This window comes from Scyliorhinus torazame, chromosome 4 (genome assembly GCF_047496885.1).
Source record: "Scyliorhinus torazame isolate Kashiwa2021f chromosome 4, sScyTor2.1, whole genome shotgun sequence".
Taxonomy (NCBI): Eukaryota; Metazoa; Chordata; class Chondrichthyes; order Carcharhiniformes; family Scyliorhinidae; genus Scyliorhinus; species Scyliorhinus torazame.
The window spans coordinates 12,159,662-12,184,344 of NC_092710.1; positions in this window are offsets into that span (position 1 = coordinate 12,159,662).

Here is a 24,683-nt window from a genome sequence, read left to right on the forward strand (position 1 = left end):
GGATGGTGGGAATGAGGATTAGAGAGAGTGAAGGTGGGAATGGGGATTGGGGAGAAAGAAGGTGGGAATGGGGATTAGAGAGAGGGAAGGTGGGAATGGGGATTAAAGAGAGAGAAGGTGGGAATGGGGATTAGAGAGAGGGAAGGTGGGAATGGGATTAAAGAGGGAGAAGGTGGGAATGGGGATTAAAGAAAGAGACGGTGGGAATGGGGATTAAAGAGAGAGAAGGTGGGAGTGTGGACTAGAGAGGGAGAACGTGGGAATGGGGATTAGAGAGGGAGAATGTGGCAAAGGGGATTAAAGAGGGAGGAGGTGGGAATGGGGATCAGAGAGAGGGAAGGTTGGAATGGTGATTAGAGAGAGGGAAGGTGGGAATGGTGATTAGAGAGGGAGAAGGTGGGAATGGGGATTAGAGAGAGGGAAGGTGGGAAAGGGGATTAAAGAGGGAGAAGGTGGGAATGGGGATTAAAGAGACAGATGGCGGGAATGGGGATTAGACAGAGGGAAGGTGGGAATGGGGATTAGAGAGGGAGAAGGTGGGAATGGGGATTAAAGAGACAGAAGGTGGGAATGGGGATTAGAGAGAGAGAAGGTGGGAATGGGGATTATAGAGAGAGAAGGTGGGAATGGGGATTAGAGAGGGGGAATGTGGGAAAGGGGATTAAATAGGGAGAAGGTGGGAATGGGGATTACAGAGGGAGAAGGGAATGGGGTTTGAAGAGAGGGAAGGTGGGAATGGTGATTAGAGCGAGGGAAGGTGGGAATGGGGATTAGAGAGGGAGAAGGTGGGAATGGGGATCAAAGAGAGGAAGGTGGGAATGGTGATTAGAGAGGGAGAAGGTGGGAATGGGGATTAGAGAGAGGGAAGGTGGGAATGGGGTTTACAGAGGGAAAAGGTGGGAATGGGGATTAAAGATACAGGTGGCGGGAATGGGGATTAGAGGGAGGGAAGATGGAAATGGGGATTAGAGAGGGAGAAGATGGGAATGGGGATTAAAGAGACAGAAGGTGGGAATGGGGATTAGAGAGAGAGAAGGTGGGAATGGGGATTAAAGAGACAGAAGGTGGGAATGGGGATTTAAGAGACAGAAGGTGGGAATGGGGATTAGAGAGACAGAAGGTGGGAATGGGGATTAAAGAGAGAGAAGGTGGGCATGAGGATTAGAGAGAGGGAAGGTGGGAATGGGGTTAAAGAGGGAGAAGGTGGGAATGGGATTAGAGAGAGGGAAGGTGGGAATGGGGTTTAGAGAGGGTGAACGTGGGAATGGGGATTAGAGAGGGAGAAGGTGGGAATGGGAAATAAAGAGGCAGAAAGTGGGAATGGGGATTTGAGTGGGAGATGAAGGGAATGGGGATCAGAGAGGGAGACGGTGGGAGTGGGGATTAGAGAGGGAGACGGTGGGAATGGGGATTAGAGAGGGAAGGTGGGAATGGGGATTGGAGAGGGAGAAGGTGGGAAAGGGGATTAAAGAGGGAGAAAGTGGGAATTGGGATTAGAGAGCGAGAAGGTGGGAATGGGGATTAGAGAGGGAGATGGTGGGAAAGGGGATTAAAGAGGGAGAAGGTGGGAAAGGCGAGTAGGGAGAGAGAAGGTGGGAATGGGGATTAAAGAGACAGATGGTGGGAATGGGGATTAGAGAGAGAGACGGTGGGAATCGGGATTAAAGAGACAGAAAGTGGGAATGGGGATTAGAGAGAGAGAAGGTGGGAAAGGGGGTTAAAGAGAGAAAAGGTGGGAATGGAGATTAGAGGGAGGGAAGGTGGGAATGGGGATTGGAGAGGGAGAAGGTGGGAATGGGGATTAAAGAGAGTGAAGGTGGGAATAGGGATTAGAGAGGGGGAAGTTGGGAATGGGGATTAGAGAGAGGGAAGGTGGGAATGGGGATTAGAGAGAGGGAAGGTGGGAATTGGTATTAGAGAGACGGAAGGTGGGAATGGGGATTAGAGAGAGGAAAGGTTGGAATGGGGATTGGAGAGGGAGAAGGTGGGAATGGGGATTAAAGAGAGTGACGGTGGGAATAGGGATTAGAGAGAGGGAAGATGGGAATGGGGATTAGAGAGCGGGAAGGTGGGAATGGGGATTAGAGATAGGGAAGGTGGGAAAGGGGATTAAAGAGGGAGAAGGTGTGAATAGGGATTAGAGAGAGAGAAGGTGATAATAGGGATTAAAGATACAGAAGGTGGTAATGGGGATTAGAGAGAGAGAAGGTGGAAATGGGGATTCAAGAGACAGAAGGTGGGGATGGGGATTAGAGACAGAGAAGGTGGGAATGGGGATTCAAGAGACAGAAGGTGGGAATGGTCATTAGAGAGAGAGAATGTGGGACAGGGGATTAGAGAGGGAGAAGGTGGGAATGGGGATTAGAGAGGGGGAAGGTGGGAATGGGGATTAAAGAGAGGGAAGGTGGGAATGGGGATTAGAGAGAGGGAAGGTGGGAATGGGGATTAGAGCGAGGGAAGGTGGAATGGGGATTAGAGAGGGAGAATGTGGGAATGGGGATTAGAGAGAGAGAAGGTGGGAATGGGGATTAAAGAGAGAGAAGGTGGGAATGGGGATTAGAGAGAGAGAAGGTAGGAATGGGGATTGGAGAGAGAAAGTTGGAATCGGGATTAGAGAGAGGGAAGGTGGGAATGGGGATTAGAGAGAGAGAACGTGGGAATGGGGATTGGAGAGAGAGAAGGTGGGAATGGGGATTTGAGAGGGAGAAGGTGGGAATGGGGATTAAAGAGACAGATGGCGGGAATGGGGATTAGAGAGAGGGAAGGTGGGAATGGGGATTAGAGAGGGAGAAGATGGGAATGGGGATTAAAGAGTCAGAAGGTGGGAATGGGGATTTAAGAGAGAGAAGGTGGGAATGGGGATTAAAGAGAGAGAAGGTGGGAATGGGGATTAGAGATAGGGAAGGTGGGAATGGGGATTAGAGAGTGAAGGTGGGAATGGGGATTAGAGAGAGAGAACGTGGGAATGGGGATTAGAGATAGAGAAGGTGGGGATTAGAGAGGGAAAAGGTGTGAATGGGGATTAGAGAGAGTGAAGGTGGGAATGGGGATTAAAGAGAGAACGTGGGAATGGGGATTAGAGAGAGGGAAGGTGGGGATGGGGATTAGAGAGGGAGAATGTGGGAATGGGGATTAGAGCGAGAGAAGGTGGGAATGGGGATTAAAGAGAGAGAAGGTGGGAATGGGGATTAGAGAGAGAGGGAAGGTGGGAATGAGGATTAGAGAGAGTGAAGGTGGGAATGGGGATTGGAGAGACAGAAGTTGGGAATGGGGATTAGAGAGAGGGAAGGTGGGAATGGGGATTAGAGAGAGAGAACGTGGGAATGGGGATTAGAGATAGAGAAGGTGGGGATTAGAGAGGGAAAAGGTGGGAATGGGGATCAGAGAGAGTGAAGGTGGGAATGGGGATTAGAGAGAGAACATGGGAATGGGTATTAGAGAGAGAGAAGGTGGGTATTAGAGAGGGAAACTGTGCGAATGGGGATTAGAGAGAGGGAAGGTGGGAATGAGGATTAGAGAGAGTGAAGGTGGGAATGGGGATTGGAGAGACAGAAGTTGGGAATGGGGATTAGAGAGAGGGAAGGTGGGAATGGGGATTAGAGAGAGAGAACGTGGGAATGGGGATTAGAGATAGAGAAGGTGGGGATTAGAGAGGGAAAAGGTGGGAATGGGGATTAGAGAGAGTGAAGGTGGGAATGGGGATTAGAGAGAGAACGTGTGAATGGGGATTAGAGAGAGGGAAGATGGGAATGGGGATTAGAGAGAGTAGGTGGGAATGGGGATTAAGGAGAGGTAAGGTGGGAATGGGGATTAGAGCAAGAGAAAGTGGAAATGGGGATTAAAGAGACAGACAGTGGGAATGGGAATTAGAGAGAGGGAAGGTGGGACTGGGGTTAGAGAGGGAGAAGGTGGGAAAGCGGATTAAAGAGGGAGAACGTGGGAATGGGGATTAGAGAGGGAGAATGTGGGAATGGGGATTAGAGAGGGAGAATGTGGGAATGGGGATTAGAGAGGGAGAAGGTGGGAAAGGGGGTTAAAGAGAGAAAAGGTGGGAATGGGGATTAGAGGGAGGGAAGGTGGGAATGGGGATTAGAGAGAGGGAAGGTGGGAATGGGGATTGGAGAGGGAGAAGGTGGGAATGGGGATTAAAGAGAGTGAAGGTGGGAATAGGGATTAGAGAGAGGGAAGTTGGGAGTGGGGATTATAGAGAGGGAAGGTGGGAATGGGGATTAGAGAGAGGGAAGGTGGGAATTGGTATTAGAGAGACGGAAGGTGGGAATGGGGATTAGAGAGAGGAAAGGTTGGAATGGGGATTGGAGAGGGAGAAGGTGGGAATGGGGATTAAAGAGAGTGAAGGTGGGAATAGGGATTAGAGAGAGGGAAGGTGGGAATGGGGATTAGAGAGCGGGAAGGTGGGAATGGGGATTAGAGATAGGGAAGGTGGGAAAGGGGATTAAAGAGGGAGAAGGTGTGAATAGGGATTAGAGAGAGAGAAGGTGATAATAGGGGTTAAAGATACAGAAGGTGGTAATGGGGATTAGAGAGAGAGAAGGTGGAAATGGGGATTCAAGAGATAGAAGGTGGGGATGGGGATTAGAGAGAGAGAAGGTGGGAATGGGGATTCAAGAGACAGAAGGTGGGAATGGTCATTAGAGAGAGAGAATGTGGGACAGGGGATTAGAGAGGGAGAAGGTGGGAATGGGGATTAGAGAGGGGGAAGGTGGGAATGGGGATTAAAGAGAGGGAAGGTGGGAATGGGGATTAGAGAGAGGGAAGGTGGATATGGGGATTAGAGCGAGGGAAGGTGGGAATGGGGATTAGAGAGGGAGAATGTGGGAATGGGGATTAGAGAGAGAGAAGGTGGGAATGGGGATTAAAGAGAGAGAAGGTGGGAATGGGGATTAGAGAGAGAGAAGGTGGGAATGGGGATTGGAGAGAGAAAGTTGGAATCGGGATTAGAGGGAGGGAAGGTGGGAATGGGGATTAGAGAGAGAGAACGTGGGAATGGGGATTGGAGAGAGAGAAGGTGGGGATTAGAGAGCGAAAAGGTGGGAATGTGGATTAAAGAGGGAGAAGGTGGGAATGGGCATTAGAGAGAGAGAAGTTGGGAATGGGGATTAAAGATACAGAAGCTGGGAATTGGGATTAGAGAGAGGGAAGGTGGGAATGGGGATTAGAGAGGGGGAATGGGGATTAGAGAGGGAGAAGGTGGGAATGGGGATTAAAGAGGGAGAAGGTGGGAATGGGCATTAGAGAGAGAGAAGTTGGGAATGGGGATTAAAGATACAGAAGCTGGGAATTGGGATTAGAGAGAGGGAAGGTGGGAATGGGGTTTAGGGAGGGAGGAGATGGGAATGGGGATTAGAGAGGGGGAAGGTGGGAATGGGGATTAAAGAGAGGGAAGGTGGGAATGGGGATTAGAGAGAGGGAAGGTGAGAATGGGGATTAGAGAGATAATGGTGGGAATGGAGATCAGAGAGAGGGAAGGTGGGAATGGGGATTAGAGAAGGAGAATGTGGGAATGGGGATTAGAGAGAGAGAAGGTGGGAATGGGGATTAAAGAGAGAGAAGGTGGGAATGGGGATTAGAGAGTGAACGTGGGAATGGGGATTAGAGAGAGTGAACGTGGGAATGGGGATTAGAGAGAGGGGAGGTGGGAATTGGGATTAGAGAGAGTAGGTGGGAATGGGGATTAAGGAGAGAGAAGGTGGGAATGGGGATTAAAGAGACAGACAGTGGTAATGGGAATTAGAGAGAGGGAAGGTGGGACTGGGGTGAGAGAGGGAGAAGGTGGGAAAGGGGATTAAAGAGGGAGAACGTGGGAATGGGGATTGGAGAGGGAGAATGTGGGAATGGGGATTAGAGAGGGAGAAGGTGGGAAAGGGAATTAAAGAGATAGAACGTGGGAATGGGGATTAGAGAGGGAGAATGTGGGAAAGGCGCTTAAAGAGAGGGAAGGTGGGAATGGGGATTAGAGAGAGAAGGTGATAATGGGGATTAGAGTGGGAGAAGGTGGGAAAGGGGATTAAAGAGACAGAACGTGGGAATGGGGATAAGAGAGAGGGAAGGTGGGAATGGGGATTAAAGAGACAGTAGGTGGCAATGGGGAATAGAGAGGGAGAATGTGGGAATGGGGATTAGAGAGAGGGAAGGTGGGATTGGGGATTAGAGAGAGGGAAGGTGGGAATGGGGATTAGTGAGGAAGAATGTGGGAATGGGGATTAGAGAGAGTGAAGGTGGGAAAGGGGATTAAAGAGGGAGAAGGTGGGAATGATGATTAGAGAGAGGAAGCTGGAAATGGGGATTAGAGAGGGAGAAGGTGGGAATGGGGATTAACGAGGGAGAAGGTGGGAATGGGGATTAGAGAGAGAGAAGGTGGGAATGGGGATTAAAGAGACAGAAGCTGGGAATGGGGATTAGAGAGAGGGAAGGTGGGAATGGGGATTAGTGAGGGAGAAGGTGGGAATGGGGATTAGAGAGGGGGAAGGTGGGAATGGGGATTAAAGAGAGGGAAGGTGGGAATAGGGATTAGAGAGGGAGAAGGTGGGAATGGGGATTAGAGAGAGGGAAGGTGGGAATGGGGATTAGAGATAGGGAAGGTGGGAATGGGGATTAGAGAGAGTGAAGGTGGGAATGGGGATTAGAGAGAGAGAACGTGGGAATGGGGATTAGAGATAGAGAAGGTGGGGATTAGAGAGGGAAAAGGTGGGAATGGGGATTAGAGAGTGTGAAGGTGGGAATGGGGATTAAAGAGAGAACGTGGGAATGGGGATTAGAGAGAGGGAAGGTGGGGATGGGGATTAGAGGGGGAGAATGTGGGAATGGGGATTAGAGCGAGAGAAGGTGGGAATGGGGATTAAAGAGAGAGAAGGTGGGAATGGGGATTAGAGAGAGAGGGAAGGTGGGAATGAGGATTAGAGAGAGTGAAGGTGGGAATGGGGATTGGAGAGACAGAAGTTCGGAATGGGGATTAGAGAGAGGGAAGGTGGGAATGGGGATTAGAGAGAGAGAACGTGGGAATGGGGATTAGAGATAGAGAAGGTGGGGATTAGAGAGGGAAAAGGTGGGAATGGGGATTAGAGAGAGTGAACGTGGGAATGGGGATTAGAGAGAGAACATGGGAATGGGTATTAGAGAGAGAGAAGGTGGGTATTAGAGAGGGAAACTGTGCGAATGGGGATTAGAGAGAGGGAAGGTGGGAATGAGGATTAGAGAGAGTGAAGGTGGGAATGGGGATTGGAGAGACAGAAGTTGGGAATGGGGATTAGAGAGAGGGAAGGTGGGAATGGGGATTAGAGAAAGAGAACGTGGGAATGGGGATTAGAGATAGAGAAGGTGGGGATTAGAGAGGGAAAAGGTGGGAATGGGGATTAGAGAGAGTGAAGGTGGGAATGGGGATTAGAGAGAGAACGTGTGAATGGGGATTAGAGAGAGGGAAGGTGGGAATGGGGATTAGGGAGAGTAGGTGGGAATGGGGATTAAGGAGAGGTAAGGTGGGAATGGGGATTAGAGCAAGAGAAAGTGGGAATGGGGATTAAAGAGACAGACAGTGGGAATGGGAATTAGAGAGAGGGAAGGTGGGACTGGGGTTAGAGAGGGAGAAGGTGGGAAAGCGGATTAAAGAGGGAGAACGTGGGAATGGGGATTAGAGAGGGAGAATGTGGGAATGGGGATTAGAGAGGGAGAATGTGGGAATGGGGATTAGAGAGGGAGAAGGTGGGAAAGGGGATTAAAGAGGGAGAACGTGGGAATGGGGATTAGAGAGGGAGAATGTGGGAAAGGCGATTAAAGAGAGGGAAGGTGGGAATGGGGATTAGAGAGAGGGAAGGTGGGAATGGGGATTAGAGAGAGAAGGTGAGAATGGGGATTAGAGTGGGAGAAGGTGGGAAAGGGGATTAAAGAGACAGAACGTGGGAATGGGGATTAGAGAGAGGGAAGGTGGGAATGGGGATTAAAAGAGACAGTATGGTGGAATGGGGATTAGAGAGGGAGAATGTGGGAATGGGGATTTGAGAGAGGGAAGGTGGGAATGGGGATTAGAGAGGGAGAATATGGGAATGGGGATTAGAGAGAGGGAAGGTGGGAAAGGGGATTAAAGAGGGAGAAGGTGGGAATGAGGATTAGAGAGAGGAAGCTGGGAATGGGGATTAGAGAGGGAGAAGGTGGGAATGGGGATTAAAGAGGGAGAAGGTGGGAAAGGCGATTAAATAGGGAGAAGGTGGGAAAGGGGATTAAAGAGCGAGAAGATGGGAATGGTGATTAGAGAGGGAGAAGGTGGGAATGTGGATTAAAGAGACAGAAGGTGGGAATGGGGATTTAGAGAGAGAAGGTGGGAATGGGGTTTAGAGAGGGACAAGGTGGGAATGGGGATTAAAGAGGGAGAAGGTAGGAATGGGGATTAGAGAGGGAGAAGGTGGAATGTGGATTAAAGAGACAGAAGGTGGGAATGGGAATTAGAGAGATAGAAGGTGGGAATGGGGATTAGAGAGAGAGAAGGTGGGATTGGGGATTAAAGAGAGAGAAGGTGGGAATGGGGATTAGAGAGAGAGAAGGAGGGAATGGGGATTAGAGAGAGAGAAGGTGGGATTGGGGATTAAAGAGAGAAGGTGGGAATGGTGATTAAAGAGAGAGAAGGTGGGAATGGGGATTAAAGAGAGGGAAGGTGGGAATGGGGTTAAAGAGGGAGAGGTTGGAATAGGGATTAAACAAAGAGAAGGTGGGAATGGGGATTCGAGAGAGAGAAGGTGGGAATGGGGATTAGAGAGCGGGAAGGTGGGATTGGGGATTAGAGAGAGGGAAGGTGGGAATGAGGATTAGAGAGGGAGAATGTGGGAATGGGGTTTAGAGAGAGGAAGGTGGGAATGGGGATTAGAGAGGGAGAAGGTGGGAATGGGGATTAAAGAGGGAGAAGGTGGGAATGGGGATTAGAGAGAGAGAAGGTGGGAATGGGGATTAAACAGACAGAAGATGGGAATTGTGATTAGAGCGAGGGAAGGTGGGAATGGGGATTAAAGAGAGGGAAGGTGGGAATGGGGATTAAAGAGAGGGAAGGTGGGAATGGGGATTAGAGAGATAATGGTGGGAATGGGGATTAGAGCGAGGGAAGGTGGGAATGGGGATTAGAGAGGGAGAATGTGGGAATGGGGATTAGAGAGAGAGAAGGTGGTAATGGGGATTAAAGAGAGAGAATGTGGGAATGGGGATTAGAGCGAGGGAAGGTGTGAATGGGGATTAGAGAGAGAGAACGTGGGAATGGGGATTAGAGATAGAGAAGGTGGGGATTAGAGAGGGAAAAGGTGGGAATGGGGATTAGAGAGAGTGAAGGTGGGAATGGGGATTAGAGAGAGAACGTGGGAATGGGGATTAGAGAGAGAGAAGGTGGGTATTAGAGAGGGAAACGGTGCGAATGGGGATTAGAGAGTGAGAGAATGTGTGAATGGGGATTAGAGAGAGGGAAGGTCGGAATGGGGATTAGAGAGAGAAGGTGGGAATGGTGATTAAGGAGAGAGAAGGTGGGAATGGGGATTAGAGTGAGAGAAAGTGGGAATGGGGATTAAAGAGACAGACAGTGGGAATGGGAATTAGAGAGAGGGAAGGTGGGACTGGGGTTAGAGAGGGAGAAGGTGGGAAAGGGGATTAAAGAGGGAGAACGTGGGAATGGGGATTAGAGAGGGAGAATGTGGGAAAGGGGATTAAAGAGGCAGAAGGTGGGAATGGGGATTAGAAAGAGGGAGGGTGGGAATGGGGATTAGAGAGAGAAGGTGAGAATGGGGATTAGAGTGGGAGAAGGTGGGAAAGGGGATTAAAGAGACAGAACGTGGGAATGGGGATTAGAGAGAGGGAAGGTGGGAATGGGGAATAGAGAGAGGGATGGTGGGAATGGGGATTGAGAGAGAAGGTGATAATGGGGATTAGAGTGGGAGAAGGTGGGAAAGGCGATTAAAGAGACAGAAGGTGGGAATGGGGATTAGAAAGAGGGAGGGTGGGAATGGGGATTAGAGAGAGAAGGTGAGAATGGGGATTAGAGTGGGAGAAGGTGGGAAAGGGGATTAAAGAGACAGAACGTGGGAATGGGGATTAGAGAGAGGGAAGGTGGGAATGGGGAATAGAGAGAGGGATGGTGGGAATGGGGATTAGAGAGGGAGAATGTGGGAATGGGGATTAGAGAGAGGGAAGGTGGGAAAGGGGATTAAAGAGGGAGAAGGTGGTAATGAGGATTAGAGAGAGGAAGGTGGGAATGGGGATTAGAGAGGGAGAAGGTGGGAATGGGGATTAAAGAGGGAGGGTGGGACTGGGGATTAGAGAGAGAAGGTGAGAATGGGGATTTCAGAGGGAGAAGGTGGGAATGGGGATTAAAGAGACAGAAGGTGGGAATGGGGATTAGAGAGAGAGAAGGTGGGAATGGGGATTAGAGATAGGGAAGGTGGGAATGGGGATTAGAGAGAGTAAAGGTGGGAATGGGGATTATAGAGAGAGAACGTGGGAATGGGGTTTAGAGATACAGAAGTTGGGGATTAGAGAGGGAAAAGGTGGGAATGGGGATTAGAGAGAGTGAAGGTGGGAATGGGGATTAAAGAGAGAACGTGGGAATGGGGATTAGAGAGAGGGAAGGTGGGGATGGGGATTAGAGAGGGAGAATGTGGGAATGGGGATTAGAGAGAGAGAAGGTGGGAATGGGGATTAAAGAGAGAGAAGGTGGGAATGGGGATTAGAGAGAGAGGGAAGGTGGGAATGAGGATTAGAGAGAGTGAAGGTGGGAATGGGGATTGGAGAGACAGAAGTTGGGAATGGGGATTAGAGAGAGGGAAGGTGGGAATGGGGATTAGAGAGAGAGAACGTGGGAATGGGGATTATAGATAGAGAAGGTGGGGATTAGAGAGGGAAAAGGTGGGAATGGGGATTAGAGAGAGTGAAGGTGGGAATGGGGATTAGAGAGAGAACATGGGAATGGGTATTAGAGAGAGAGAAGGTGGGTATTAGAGAGGGAAACGGTGCGAATGGGGATTAGAGTGAGGGAAGGTGGGAATGAGGATTAGAGAGAGTGAAGGTGGGAATGGGGATTGGAGAGACAGAAGTTGGGAATGGGGATTAGAGAGAGGGAAGGTGTAAATGGGGATTAGAGAGAGAGAACGTGGGAATGGGGATTAGAGATAGAGAAGGTGGGGATTAGAGAGGGAAAAGGTGGGAATGGGGATTAGAGAGAGTGAAGGTGGGAATGGGGATTAGAGAGAGAACGTGTGAATGGGGATTAGAGAGAGGGAAGGTGGGAATGGGGATTAGAGAGAGTAGGTGGGAATGGGGATTAAGGAGAGGTAAGGTGGGAATGGGGATTAGAGCAAGAGAAAGTGGGAATGGGGATTAAAGAGACAGACAGTGGGAATGGGAATTAGAGAGAGGGAAGGTGGGACTGGGGTTAGAGAGGGAGAAGGTGGGAAAGCGGATTAAAGAGGGAGAACGTGGGAATGGGGATTAGAGAGGGAGAATGTGGGAATGGGGATTAGAGAGGGAGAATGTGGGAATGGGGATTAGAGAGGGAGATGGTGGGAAAGGGGATTAAAGAGGGAGAATGTGGGAATGGGGATTAGAGAGGGAGAATGTGGGAAAGGCGATTAAAGAGAGGGAAGGTGGGAATGGGGATTAGAGACAGGGAAGGTGGGAATGGGGATTAAAGAGACAGAAGGTGGGAATGGGGATTTAGAGAGAGAGAAGGTGGGAATGGGGATTAGAGAGGAACAAGGTGGGAATGGGGATTAAAGAGGGAGAAGGTAGGAATGGGGATTAGAGAGGGAGAAGGTGGAATGTTGATTAAAGAGACAGAAGGTGGGAATGGGAATTAGAGAGAGAGAAGGTGGGAATGGGGATTAGAGAGAGAGAAGGAGGGAATCGGGATTAGAGAGAGAGAAGGTGGGATTGGGGATTAAAGAGAGAGAAGGTGGGAATGGTGATTAAAGAGAGAGAAGGTGGGAATGGGGATTAAAGAGAGGGAAGGTGGGAATGGGGTTAAAGAGGGAGAGGTTGGAATAGGGATTAAACAAAGAGAAGGTGGGAATGGGGATTCGAGAGAGAGAAGGTGGGAATTGGGATTAGAGAGCGGGAAGGTGGGATTGGGGATTAGAGAGCGGGAAGGTGGGAATGGGGATTAGAGAGGGAGAATGTGGGAATGGGGATTAGAGAGGGAGAAGGTGGGAATGGGGATTAAAGAGGGAGAAGGTGGGAATGGGGATTAGAGAGAGAGAAGGTGGGAATGGGGATTAAAGAGACAGAAGATGGGAATTGTGATTAGAGCGAGGGAAGGTGGGAATGGGGATTAAAGAGAGGGAAGGTGGGAATGGGGATTAAAGAGAGGGAAGGTGGGAATGGGGATTAGAGAGATAATGGTGGGAATGGGGATTAGAGAGAGGGAAGGTGGGAATGGGGATGAGAGAGGGAGAAGGTGGGAATGAGGATTAGAGAGAGGAAGGTGGGAATGGGGATTAGAGAGGGAGAAGGTGGGAATGGGGATTAAAGAGGGAGGGTGGGACTGGGGATTAGAGAGAGAAGGTGAGAATCGGGATTTGAGTGGGAGAAGGTGGGAAAGGGGATTAGAGAGGGAGAATGTGGTAATGGGGATTAGCGAGAGGGAAGGTGGGATTGGGGAATAGAGAGAGGGAAGGTGGAAATGGGGATTAGAGAGGGAGAATGTGGGAATGGGGATTAGAGAGAGGGAAGGTGGGAAAGGGGATTAAAGAGGGAGAAGGTGGGAATGAGAATTAGAGAGAGGAAGGTGGGAATGGGGATTAGAGAGGGAGAAGGTGGGGATGGGGATTAAAGAGGGAGAAGGTGGGAATGACGATTAGAGAGAGAGAAGGTGGGAATGGGGATTTAAGAGACAGAAGCTGGGAATGGGGATTAGAGAGAGGGAAGGTGGGAATGGGGATTAGTGAGGGAGAAGGTGGGAATGGGCATTAGAGAGGGGGAAGGTGGGAATGGGGATTGAAGAGAGGGAAGGTGGGAATGAGGATTAGAGAGGGAGAAGGTGGGAATGGGGATTAGAGAGAGGGAACGTGGGAAAGGGGATTAGAGAGGGAGAATGTGGGAAAGGGGATTAAAGAGGGAGAAGGTGGGAATGGGGATTAGAGAGGGAGAATGTGGGAATGGGGATTAGAGCGGGAGAAGGTGGGAAAGGGGATTAAAGAGGGAGAAAGTGGGAATGGGGATTAGAGAGGGAGAATGTGGGAAAGGGGATTAAAGAGACAGAAGGTGGGAATGGGGATTGGAAAGAGGGAGGGTGGGAATGGGGATTAGAGAGAGAAGGTGAGAATGGGGATTAGAGTGGGAGAAGGTGGGAAAGGGGATTAAAGAGACAGAACGTGGGACTTAGGATTAGAGAGAGGGAAGGTGGGAATGGGGATTAAAGAGACAGAAGGTGGGAATGGGGATTAGAGAGGGAGAATGTGGTAATGGGGATTTGAGAGAGGGAAGGTGGGATTGTGGATTAGAGAGAGGGAAGGTGGGAATGGGGATTAGAGAGGGAGAATGTGGGAATGGGGATAAGAGAGAGGGAAGGTGGGAAAGGGGATTAAAGAGGGAGAAGGTGGGAATGAGGATTAGAGAGAGGAAGGTGGGAATGGGGATTAGAGAGGGAGAAGGTGGGAATGGGGATTAAAGAGGGAGAAGGTGGGAATGGCGATTAGAGAGAGAGAAGGTGGGAATGGGGATTAAAGAGAGGGAAGGTGGGACTGGGGTTTAAAGAGACAGAAGGTGGGACTGGGGATTAGATAGGGGGAAGGTGGGAATGGGGATCAAAGAGACAGAAGGTGGGAATGGGGATTAGAGGGGGAGAAGGTGGGAAAGGGGATTAAAGAGGGAGCACATGGGAATGGGGATTAGAGAGGGAGAATGTGGAAAAGGGGATTAAAGAGGGAGAAGGTGGGAATGGGGATTAGAGAGGGAGACGGTGGGAATGGGGGTTAAAGAGAGGGAAGGTGGGAATGGGGATTAGAGAGAGCGAAGGTGGGAATGGGGATTAGAGAGGGAGAAGGCGGGAATGGGGATTAGAGAGGGAGAAGGTGGGACAGGGGATTAAAGAGGGAGAAGGTGGGATTGGGGATTAAAGAGAGGGAAGGTGGGAATGAGGATTAGAGAGAGTGAAGGTGGGAATGGGGATTGGAGAGACAGAAGTTGGGAATGGGGATTAGAGAGAGGGAAGGTGGGAATGGGGATTAGAGAGAGAGAACGTGGTAATGGGGATTAGAGATAGAGAAGGTGGGGATTAGAGAGGGAAAAGGTGGGAATGGGGATTAGAGAGAGTGAAGGTGGGAATGGGGATTAGAGAGAGAACGTGTGAATGGGGATTAGAGAGAGGGAAGGTGGGAATGGGGATTAGAGAGAGTAGGTGGGAATGGGGATTAAGGAGAGGTAAGGTGGGAATGGGGATTAGAGCAAGAGAAAGTGGGAATGGGGATTAAAGAGACAGACAGTGGGAATGGGAATTAGAGAGAGGGAAGGTGGGACTGGGGTTAGAGAGGGAGAAGGTGGGAAAGCGGATTAAAGAGGGAGAACGTGGGAATGGGGATTAGAGAGGGAGAATGTGGGAATGGGGATTCGAGAGGGAGAATGTGGGAATGGGGATTAGAGAGGGAGATGGTGGGAAAGGGGATTAAAGAGGGAGAACGTGGGAATGGGGATTAGAGAGGGAGAATGTGGGAAAGGCGATTAAAGAGAGGGAAGGTGGGAATGGGGATTAGAGAGAGGGAAGGTGGGAATGGGGATTAGAGAGAGAAGGTGAGAATGGGGATTAGAGTGGGAGAAGGTGGGAAAGGGGATTAAAGAGACAGAATGTGGGAATGGGATTAGAGAGAGGGAAGGTGGGAATGTGGATTAAAGAGACAGAAGGTGGGAATGGGGATTTAGAGAGAGAGAAGGTGGGAATGGGGATTAGAGAGGGACAAGATTGGGAATGGGGATTAAAGAGGGAGAAGGTAGGAATGGGGATTAGAGAGGGAGAAGGTGGAATGTTGATTAAAGAGACAGAAGGTGGGAATGGGAATTAGAGAGAGAGAAGGTGGGAATGGGGATTAGAGAGAGAGAAGGTGGGAATGGGGATTAAAGAGAGGGAAGGTGGGAATGGGGATTAGAGAGAGAGAAGGTGGGAATGGGGATTAAAGAGACAGAAGATGGGAATTGTGATTAGAGCGAGGGAAGGTGGGAATGGGGATTAGAGAGGGAGAAGGTGGGAATGGGGATTAAAGAGGGAGAAGGTGGGAATGGGGATTAGAGAGAGAGAAGGTGGGAATGGGGATTAAAGAGACAGAAGATGGGAATTGTGATTAGAGCGAGGGAAGGTGGGAATGGGGATTAAAGAGAGGGAAGGTGGGAATGGGGATTAAAGAGAGGGAAGGTGGGAATGGGGATTAGAGAGATAATGGTAGGAATGGGGATTAGAGAGAGGGAAGGTGGGAATGGGGATGAGAGAGGGAGAAGGTGGGAATGAGGATTAGAGAGAGGAAGGTGGGAATGGGGATTAGAGAGGGAGAAGGTGGGAATGGGGATTAAAGAGCGAGGGTGGGACTGGGGATTAGAGAGAGAAGGTGAGAATGGGGATTTGAGTGGGAGAAGGTGGGAAAGGGGATTAGAGAGGGAGAATGTGGTAATGGGGATTAGCGAGAGGGAAGGTGGGATTCGGGAATAGAGAGAGGGAAGGTGGGAATGGGGATTAGAGAGGGAGAATGTGGGAATGGGGATTAGAGAGAGGGAAGGTGGGAAAGGGGATTAAAGAGGGAGAAGGTGGGAATGAGGATTAGAGAGAGGAAGGTGGGAATGGGGATTAGAGAGGGAGAAGGTGGGAATGGGGATTAAAGAGGGAGAAGGTGGGAATGGCGATTAGAGAGAGAGAAGGTGGGAATGGGGATTAAAGAGACAGAAGCTGGGAATGGGGATTAGAGAGAGGGAAGGTGGGAATGGGGATTAGTGAGGGAGAAGGTGGGAATGGGCATTAGAGAGGGGGAAGGTGGGAATGGGGATTAAAGAGAGGGAAGGTGGGAATGGGGATTAGAGAGGGAGAAGGTGGGAATGGGGATTAGAGAGAGGGAAGGTGGGAATGGGGATTAGATAGATTAAGGTGGGAATGAGGATTAGAGAGAGGGAACGTGGGAAAGGGGATTAGAGAGGGAGAATGTGGGAAAGGGGATTAAAGAGGGAGAAGGTGGGAATGGGGATTAGAGAGGGAGAATGTGGGAATGGGGATTAGAGCGGGAGAAGGTGGGAAAGGGGATTAAAGAGGGAGAAAGTGGGAATGGTGATTAGAGAGGGAGAATGTGGGAAAGGGGATTAAAGAGACAGAAGGTGGGAATGGGGATTAGAAAGAGGGAGGGTGGGAATGGGGATTAGAGTGAGAAGGTGAGAATGGGGATTAGAGTGGGAGAAGGTGGGAAAGGGGATTAAAGAGGGAGATGGTGGGATTGTGGATTAGAGCGAGGAAGGTGGGAATGGGGATTATAGAGGGAGAAGGTGGGAATGGGGATCAAAGAGACAGAAGGTGGGAATGGGGATTAGAGGGGGAGAAAGTGGGAAAGGGGATTAAAGAGGGAGCACATGGGAATGGGGATTAGAGAGGGAGAATGTGGAAAGGGGATTAAAGAGGGAGAAGGTGGGAATGGGGATTAGAGAGGGAGACGGTGGGAATGGGGGTTAAAGAGAGGGAAGGTGGGAATGGGGATTAGAGAGAGCGAAGGTGGGAATGGGGATTAGAGAGGGAGAAGGCGGGAATGGGGATTAGAGAGGGAGAAGGTGGGAAAGGGGATTAAAGAGGGAGAAGGTGGGAAAGGGGATTAAAGAGCGAGAAGATGGGAATGGTGATTAGAGAGGGAGAAGGTGGGAATGTGGATTAAAGAGACAGAAGATGGGATTGGGGATTTGAGAGAAAGAAGGTGGGAATGTGGATTAGAGAGGGAGAAGGTGGGAACGGGGATTAAATAGGGAGAAGGTGGGAAAGGTGATTAAAGAGCGAGATGGGAATGGTGATTAGAGAGGGAGAAGGTGGGAATGTGGATTAAAGAGACAGAAGATGGGAATGGGGATTTGAGAGAGAGAAGGTGGGAATGGGGATTAGAGAGGGACAAGGTGGGAATGGGAATTAGAGAGAGAGAAGGTGGGAATGGGGATTAGAGAGAGAGAAGGTGGGAATGGGGATTAGAGAGAGAGAAGGTGGGATTGAGGATTAAAGAGAGAGAAGGTGGGAATGGTGATTAAAGAGAGAGAAGGTGGGAATGGGGATTAAATAGAGGGAAGTGGGAATGGGGTTAAAGAGGGAGAGGTTGGAATGGGGATTAAAGAAAGAGAAGGTGGGAATGGGGATTAGAAAGAGGGAGGGTGGGAATGGGGATTAGAGAGAGAAGGTGAGAATGGGGATTAGAGTGGGAGAAGCTGGGAAAGGGGATTAAAGAGACAGAACGTGGGAATGGGGATTAGAGAGCGGGAAGGTGGGAATGGGGATTAAAGAGACAGAAAGTGGGAATGGGGATTAGAGAGGGAGAATGTGGTAATGGGGATTAGAGAGAGGGAAGGTGGGATTGGGGAATAGAGAGAGGGAAGGTGGGAATGGGGATTAGAGAGGGAGAATGTGGGAATGGGGTTTAGAGAGAGGGAAGGTGGGAAAGGGGATTAAAGAGGGAGAAGGTGGGAATGAGGATTAGAGAGAGGAAGGTGGGAATGGGGATTAGAGAGGGAGAAGGTGGGAATGGGGATTAAAGAGTGAGAAGGTGGGAATGGCGATTAGAGAGAGAGAAGGTGGGAATGGGGATTAAAGAGACGGAAGCTGGGAATCGGGATTAGAGAGAGGGAAGGTGGGAATGGGGATTAGTGAGGGAGAAGGTGGGAATGGGCATTAGAGAGGGGGAAGGTGGGAATGGGGATTAAAGAGAGGGAAGGTGGGAATGGGGATTAGAGAGGGAGAAGGTGGGAATGGGGATTAGAGAGAGGGAAGGTGGGAATGGGGATTAGAGAGATAAAGGTGGGAATGGGGATTAGAGAGAGGGAACGTGGGAATGGGGATTAGAGAGGGAGAATGTGGGAAAGGGGATTAAAGAGGGAGAAGGTGGGAAAGGGGATTAAAGAGGGAGAACGTGGGAATGGGGATTAGAGAGGGAGAATGTGGGAATGGGGATTAAAGAGACAGAAGGTGAATATGGGGATTAGAAAGTGGGAGGGTGGGAATGGGGATTAGAGAGAGAAGGTGAGAATGGGGATTAGAGTGGGAGAAGGTGGGAAAGGGGATTAAAGAGACAGAACGTGGGAATTAGGATTAGAGAGAGGGAAGGTGGGAATGGGGATTAAAGAGACAGAAGGTGGGAATGGGGATTAGAGAGGGAGAATGTGGTAATGGGGATTAGAGAGAGGGAAGGTGGGATTGTGGATTAGAGAGAGGGAAGGTGGGAATGGGGATTAGAGAGGGAGAATGTGGGAATGGGCATTAGAGAGGGGTAAGGTGGGAATGGGGATTAAAGAGAGGGAAGGTGGGAATGGGGATTAGAGAGGGAGAAGGTGGGAATGGGGATTAGAGAGAGGGAAGGTGGGAATGGGGATTAGAGAGATAAAGGTGGGAATGGGGATTAGAGAGAGGGAACGTGGGAATGGGGATTAGAGAGGGAGAATGTGGGAAAGGGGATTAGAGAGGGAGAATGTGGGAAAGGGGATTAAAGAGACAGAAGGTGAATATGGGGATTTGAAAGTGGGAGGGTGGGAATGGGGATTAGAGAGAGAAGGTGAGAATGGGGATTAGAGTGGGAGAAGGTGGGAAAGGGGATTAAAGAGACAGAACGTGGGAATTAGGATTAGAGAGAGGGAAGGTGGGAATGGGGATTAAAGAGACAGAAGGTGGGAATGGGCATTAGAGAGGGAGAATGTGGTAATGGGGATTAGAGAGAGGGAAGGTGGGATTGTGGATTAGAGAGAGGGAAGGTGGGAATGGGGATTAGAGAGGGAGAATGTGGGAATGGGGATTAGAGAGAGGGAAGGTGGGATTGTGGATTAGAGAGAGGGAAGGTGGGAATGGGGATTAGAGAGGGAGAAGGTGGGAAAGGGGATGAAAGAGGGAGAACGTGGGAATGGGGATTAGAGAGGGAGAATGTGGGAAAGGGGATTAAAGAGACAGAAGGTGAATATGGGGATTAGAAAGTGGGAGGGTGGGAATGGGGATTAGAGAGAGAAGGTGAGAATGGGGATTAGAGTGGGAGAAGGTGGGAAAGGGGATTAAAGAGACAGAACGTGGGAATTAGGATTAGAGAGAGGGAAGGTGGGAATGGGGATTAAAGAGACAGAAGGTGGGAATGGGGATTAGAGAGGGAGAATGTGGTAATGGGGATTAGAGAGAGGGAAGGTGGGATTGTGGATTAGAGAGAGGGAAGGTGGGAATGGGGATTAGAGAGGGAGAATGTGGGAATGGGGATTAGAGAGAGGGAAGGTGGGAAAGGGGATTAAAGAGGGAGAAGGTGGGAATGAGGATTAGAGAGAGGAAGGTGGGAATGGGGATTAGAGAGGGAGAAGGTGGGAATGGGGATTAAAGAGGGAGAAGGTGGGAATGGCGATTAGAGAGAGAGAAGGTGGGAATGGGGATTAAAGAGACAGAAGCTGGGAATGGCGATTAGAGAGACGGAAGGTCGGAATGGGGATTAGTGAGGGAGAAGGTGGGAATGGGCATTAGAGAGGGAGAAGGTGGGAACGGGGATTAAAGAGACAGAAGATGGGAATGGGGATTTGAGAGAGAGAAGGTGGGAATGGGGATTAGAGAGGGACAAGGTGGGAATGGGAATTAGAGAGAGAGAAGGTGGGAATGGGGATTAGAGAGAGAGACTGTGGGATTCGGGATTAAAGAGAGAGAAGGTGGGAATGGGGATTAGAGAGAGAGAAGGTGGGAATGGGGATTAGAGAGAGAGAAGGTGGGATTGAGGATTAAAGAGAGAGAAGGTGGGAATGGTGATTAAAGAGAGAGAAGGTGGGAATGGGGATTAAATAGAGGGAAGTGGGAATGGGGTTAAAGAGGGAGAGGTTGGAATGGGGATTAAAGAAAGAGAAGGTGGGAATGGGGATTAGAAAGAGGGAGGGTGGGAATGGGGATTAGAGAGAGAAGGTGAGAATGGGGATTAGAGTGGGAGAAGCTGGGAAAGGGGATTAAAGAGACAGAACGTGGGAATGGGGATTAGAGAGCGGGAAGGTGGGAAAGGTGATTAAAGAGCGAGATGGGAATGGTGATTAGAGAGGGAGAAGGTGGGAATGTGGATTAAAGAGACAGAAGATGGGAATGGGGATTTGAGAGAGAGAAGGTGGGAATGGGGATTAGAGAGGGACAAGGTGGGAATGGGAATTAGAGAGAGAGAAGGTGGGAATGGGGATTAGAGAGAGAGACTGTGGGATTCGGGATTAAAGAGAGAGAAGGTGGGAATGGGGATTAGAGAGAGAGAAGGTGGGAATGGGGATTAGAGAGAGAGAAGGTGGGATTGAGGATTAAAGAGAGAGAAGGTGGGAATGGTGATTAAAGAGAGAGAAGGTGGGAATGGGGATTAAATAGAGGGAAGTGGGAATGGGGTTAAAGAGGGAGAGGTTGGAATGGGGATTAAAGAAAGAGAAGGTGGGAATGGGGATTAGAAAGAGGGAGGGTGGGAATGGGGATTAGAGAGAGAAGGTGAGAATGGGGATTAGAGTGGGAGAAGCTGGGAAAGGGGATTAAAGAGACAGAACGTGGGAATGGGGATTAGAGAGCGGGAAGGTGGGAATGGGGATTAAAGAGACAGAAAGTGGGAATGGGGATTAGAGAGGGAGAATGTGGTAATGGGGATTAGAGAGAGGGAAGGTGGGATTGGGGAATAGAGAGAGGGAAGGTGGGAATGGGGATTAGAGAGGGAGAATGTGGGAATGGGGATAAGAGAGAGGGAAGGTGGGAAAGGGGATTAAAGAGGGAGAAGGTGGGAATGAGGATTAGAGAGAGGAAGGTGGGAATGGGGATTAGAGAGGGAGAAGGTGGGAATGGGGATTAAAGAGTGAGAAGGTGGGAATGGCGATTAGAGAGAGAGAAGGTGGGAATGGGGATTAAAGAGACAGAAGCTGGGAATCGGGATTAGAGAGAGGGAAGGTGGGAATGGGGATTAGTGAGGGAGAAGGTGGGAATGGGCATTAGAGAGGGGGAAGGTGGGAATGGGGATTAAAGAGAGGGAAGGTGGGAATGGGGATTAGAGAGGGAGAAGGTGGGAATGGGGATTAGAGAGAGGGAAGGTGGGAATGGGGATTAGAGAGATAAAGGTGGGAATGGGGATTAGAGAGAGGGAACGTGGGAATGGGGATTAGAGAGGGAGAATGTGGGAAAGGGGATTAAAGAGGGAGAAGGTGGGAAAGGGGATTAAAGAGGGAGAACGTGGGAATGGGGATTAGAGAGGGAGAATGTGGGAATGGGGATTAAAGAGACAGAAGGTGAATATGGGGATTAGAAAGTGGGAGGGTGGGAATGGGGATTAGAGAGAGAAGGTGAGAATGGGGATTAGAGTGGGAGAAGGTGGGAAAGGGGATTAAAGAGACAGAACGTGGGAATTAGGATTAGAGAGAGGGAAGGTGGGAATGGGGATTAAAGAGGCAGAAGGTGGGAATGGGGATTAGAGAGGGAGAATGTGGTAATGGGGATTAGAGAGAGGGAAGGTGGGAATGGGGATTAGAGAGGGAGAAGGTGGGAAAGGGGATTAAAGAGGGAGAACGTGGGAATGGGGATTAGAGAGGGAGAATGTGGGAAAGGGGATTAAAGAGACAGAAGGTGAATATGGGGATTAGAAAGTGGGAGGGTGGGAATGGGGATTAGAGAGAGAAGGTGAGAATGGGGATTAGAGTGGGAGAAGGTGGGAAAGGGGATTAAAGAGACAGAACGTGGGAATTAGGATTAGAGAGAGGGAAGGTGGGAATGGGGATTAAAGAGACAGAAGGTAGGAATGGGGATTAGAGAGGGAGAATGTGGTAATGGGGATTAGAGAGAGGGAAGGTGGGAGTGTGGATTAGAGAGAGGGAAGGTGGGAATGGGGATTAGAGAGGGAGAATGTGGGAATGGGGATTAGAGAGAGGGAAGGTGGGAAAGGGGATTAAAGAGGGAGAAGGTGGGAATGAGGATTAGAGAGAGGAAGGTGGGAATGGGGATTAGAGAGGGAGAAGGTGGGAATGGGGATTAAAGAGGGAGAAGGTGGGAATGGCGATTAGAGAGAGAGAAGGTGGGAATGGGGATTAAAGAGACAGAAGCTGGGAATGGCGATTAGAGAGACGGAAGGTCGGAATGGGGATTAGTGAGGGAGAAGGTGGGAATGGGCATTAGAGAGGGAGAAGGTGGAAACGGGGATTAAATAGGGAGAAGGTGGGAAAGGTGATTAAAGAGCGAGATGGGAATTGTGATTAGAGAGGGAGAAGGTGGGAATGTGGATTAAAGAGACAGAAGATGGGAATGGGGATTTGAGAGAGAGAAGGTGGGAATGGGGATTAGAGAGGGACAAGGTGGGAATGGGAATTAGAGAGAGAGAAAGTGGGAATGGGGATTAGAGAGAGAGACTGTGGGATTCGGGATTAAAGAGAGAGAAGGTGGGAATGGGGATTAGAGAGAGAGAAGGTGGGAATGGGGATTAGAGAGAGAGAAGGTGGGATTGAGGATTAAAGAGAGAGAAGGTGGGAATGGTGATTAAAGAGAGAGAAGGTGGGAATGGGGATTAAATAGAGGGAAGTGGGAATGGGGTTAAAGAGGGAGAGGTTGGAATGGGGATTAAAGAAAGAGAAGGTGGGAATGGGGATTAGAAAGAGGGAGGGTGGGAATGGGGATTAGAGAGAGAAGGTGAGAATGGGGATTAGAGTGGGAGAAGCTGGGAAAGGGGATTAAAGAGACAGAACGTGGGAATGGGGATTAGAGAGCGGGAAGGTGGGAATGGGGATTAAAGAGACAGAAAGTGGGAATGGGGATTAGAGAGGGAGAATGTGGTAATGGGGATTAGAGAGAGGGAAGGTGGGATTGGGGAATAGAGAGAGGGAAGGTGGGAATGGGGATTAGAGAGGGAGAATGTGGGAATGGGGATTAGAGAGAGGGAAGGTGGGAAAGGGGATTAAAGAGGGAGAAGGTGGGAATGAGGATTAGAGAGAGGAAGGTGGGAATGGGGATTAGAGAGGGAGAAGGTGGGAATGGGGATTAAAGAGTGAGAAGGTGGGAATGGCGATTAGAGAGAGAGAAGGTGGGAATGGGGATTAAAGAGACAGAAGCTGGGAATCGGGATTAGAGAGAGGGAAGGTGGGAATGGGGATTAGTGAGGGAGAAGGTGGGAATGGGCATTAGAGAGGGGGAAGGTGGGAATGGGGATTAAAGAGAGGGAAGGTGGGAATGGGGATTAGAGAGGGAGAAGGTGGGAATGGGGATTAGAGAGAGGGAAGGTGGGAATGGGGATTAGAGAGATAAAGGTGGGAATGGGGATTAGAGAGAGGGAACGTGGGAATGGGGATTAGAGAGGGAGAATGTGGGAAAGGGGATTAAAGAGGGAGAAGGTGGGAAAGGGGATTAAAGAGGGAGAACGTGGGAATGGGGATTAGAGAGGGAGAATGTGGGAATGGGGATTAAAGAGACAGAAGGTGAATATGGGGATTAGAAAGTGGGAGGGTGGGAATGGGGATTAGAGAGAGAAGGTGAGAATGGGGATTAGAGTGGGAGAAGGTGGGAAAGGGGATTAAAGAGACAGAACGTGGGAATTAGGATTAGAGAGAGGGAAGGTGGGAATGGGGATTAAAGAGACAGAAGGTGGGAATGGGGATTAGAGAGGGAGAATGTGGTAATGGGGATTAGAGAGAGGGAAGGTGGGATTGTGGATTAGAGAGAGGGAAGGTGGGAATGGGGATTAGAGAGGGAGAATGTGGGAATGGGGATTAGAGAGAGGGAAGGTGGGAAAGGGGATTAAAGAGGGAGAAGGTGGGAATGAGGATTAGAGAGAGGAAGGTGGGAATGGGGATTAGAGAGGGAGAAGGTGGGAATGGGGATTAAAGAGTGAGAAGGTGGGAATGGCGATTAGAGAGAGAGAAGGTCGGAATGGGGATTAAAGAGACAGAAGCTGGGAATCGGGATTAGAGAGAGGGAAGGTGGGAATGGGGATTAGTGAGGGAGAAGGTGGGAATGGGCATTAGAGAGGGGGAAGGTAGGAATGGGGATTAAAGAGAGGGAAGGTGGGAATGGGGATTAGAGAGGGAGAAGGTGGGAATGGGGATTAGAGAGAGGGAAGGTGGGAATGGGGATTAGAGAGATAAAGGTGGGAATGGGGATTAGAGAGAGGGAACGTGGGAATGGGGATTAGAGAGGGAGAATGTGGGAAAGGGGATTAGAGAGGGAGAATGTGGGAAAGGGGATTAAAGTGACAGAAGGTGAATATGGGGATTTGAAAGTGGGAGGGTGGGAATGGGGATTAGAGAGAGAAGGTGAGAATGGGGATTAGAGTGGGAGAAGGTGGGAAAGGGGATTAAAGAGACAGAACGTGGGAATTAGGATTAGAGAGAGGGAAGGTGGGAATGGGGATTAAAGAGACAGAAGGTGGGAATGGGGATTAGAGAGGGAGAATGTGGTAATGGGGATTAGAGAGAGGGAAGGTGGGATTGTGGATTAGAGAGAGGGAAGGTGGGAATGGGGATTAGAGAGGGAGAATGTGGGAATGGGGATTAGA